The following is a 2,318-nucleotide window of genomic DNA, read 5'->3' on the forward strand; positions in this document are numbered from 1 at the left end:
TATTTTCAGATAGAGCATGCATATGAGTGTGAGCAGGGAAAGGGCAGAGAGACAGAGAGAGAATCCCAAGCAGGCTCCACACTGTCAGTGCGGAGCCCCATGCAGGGCTTGAACTCACATACCGTGAGATCATGACCTGAGCCGAAAGCAGGAGTCAGACGCTTGACAGACTGAGCCACCCAGGCACTCCTACCCCTAACAGATGTTTAAGGGGTCAGTATATTATCGTTGAGTATAGAGGTACAATGTTGTATTGTTTTTGCCTCTGTATTTCAGTGGCCACGCAAGATTCCTGAAGGTACATGGTGGGAAGTACCATGGGAAGACACCAAGAACTTCAGGAAGGTAGTTCAGGTGACTCACTGGTAAGGAGCAGAGAGGATATACTATTGTATTCTAGAGCTGAATACAGCTAAAAGATTCTCTGGACAGCCAGATTTAGCAGTCGAGTTTAGACTTCTTGCTCAGATATATTTTAGCTGGATAGAAAAAGCTTATAAAATATCTATTAAATCCATCAAGATGCCCAGCTATGGGAACAAGTTGTGTTAGATTCTGGGTACTGTAGGAACTCCATTTTTCACCAAGGCACAATAAAAAGGCTCTGCTATAAAGCTATTCCTGTGTAGTGCTGACCTAGTGAAGAACTAGAAGGTCTATTAAGCCAAACGAGAAAAATCTGTTCTTGTTTTTTAGCATGTATTTGCACATATATATTTGAATGTGTCCTTCATTCTAGAAATTTCCATTGCTTACACAGTCAAGCCACACTAAACTGAAGTAAACAGTAAACTATGATGACCTGGGGGCGCCTGGGTGACTCAGCCGGTTGAGCGTCTGACTTTGGCTCGGGTCATGATCTTGTGGTTCGTGAGTTCGAGCCCCGCATCAGGCTCTGCGTTGGCAGCCCGGAGCTTGAAGCCTGCTTCGGATTCTGTGTCTCCCTCTCTCTCTGCCCCTCCCCCACTCATGCTCTGTCTCTCTCAAAAAATAAATACACGTTAAAAAAATTTTTTAAAAACTATGATTATTTGACTCAAAAGACAATAAATTGATGCTTCTCATTCTTTCTCTGCTGATCAGTTCTTCCAGTTCTCAGGCAGCACCCCAGTGATTGAAGCAAAGCGGTAGCCTTGAAAGACTTATTTTTTTGCGTTTTTTAGCACCCACTTTACCTATCACTTAGGAAAAATGAAGTACTTTGCCATATATTCCAGCTCCCAGAAAAAAAAACAACTATTCACATACATTGGAAAGTTCTTAAAAAATTTTTTTTTCAACGTTTTTTATTTATTTTTGGGACAGAGAGAGACAGAGCATGAACAGGGGAGGGGCAGAGAGAGAGGGAGACACAGAATCGGAAACATGCTCCAGGCTCCGAGCCATCAGCCCAGAGGCTGACGCGGGGCTCGAACTCACAGACCGCGAGATCGTGACCTGGCTGAAGTCGGACGCTTAACCGACTGAGCCACCCAGGCGCCCCAGAAAGTTCTTAAATGAGTGGAGCAGGTAATACTGTCAATAACATTTTGAAGGCATGACTTAGCATGATTCCTCAGATACTCTCTCCAAAGGCAAGTGCCTCATTTATCCCATCTGTGACAGTCATATGGAGGTCTAATCATTTTATCTAACTATCCAATAATAATTTTATAATTGCACGCTTCACACAACGTACAAAAAAAAAAAGTTTCAGGTGATCAAAGGCCTAATATGAAAAGCAAAACTTCTAGAATTCTTTTTAGAAGTTATGAGAATAGTTTTATGATATTGATGCATAAAGAACCAGATGCATAAAGAACCAGATTATAAGATATTAAACTGACAAGAACAGATACTACACTTGATCTTAGCCAAAAGGCCGAGAAGCGATAAAGACCAGATTATAAGAGAGAAGACTGATAGATTAGACGACATGTAAGCAACAACTTGTATTAAAAACAAAAACAAAAACCATTATAGGGGCGCCTGGGTGGCTCCGTTGGTTAAATGTCCAACTTTGGTACAGGTCATGATCTCGCAGTTCGTGAGTTCAAGCCCCGCATTGGGCTCTGTGCTGACAGCTTGGAGCCTGGAGCCTGCTTTGGATTCTGTGTCTCCTCCTCTCTCTGCCCCTTCCCCACTCACACTCTGTCTCTCTCTCTCAAAACTAAATACACATTAAACATTTTAAAAAAAGTAATAAACTCAGTTAAAAGACACTGACACATGGGAGAAGATATTTGTGAGATGTCACTATCCAAAATCCACAAATAGTTCCTACAAAACAGTAAGGAGACACCATAATAGACAAAGGGGAAATAGATATGAGTAGATAA

At 42.0% G+C, this 2,318-nt stretch overlaps 1 pseudogene; it reads right to left on the reverse strand.

Moving 5' to 3' along the window:
- Positions 1-1,755: 1,755 nt before the first annotated feature.
- LOC122488870 lies at positions 1,756-1,873 on the reverse strand (annotated as a pseudogene).
- Positions 1,874-2,318: the final 445 nt, after the last annotated feature.

This window comes from Prionailurus bengalensis, chromosome A2 (genome assembly GCF_016509475.1).
Source record: "Prionailurus bengalensis isolate Pbe53 chromosome A2, Fcat_Pben_1.1_paternal_pri, whole genome shotgun sequence".
Classification (NCBI taxonomy): Eukaryota; Metazoa; Chordata; class Mammalia; order Carnivora; family Felidae; genus Prionailurus; species Prionailurus bengalensis.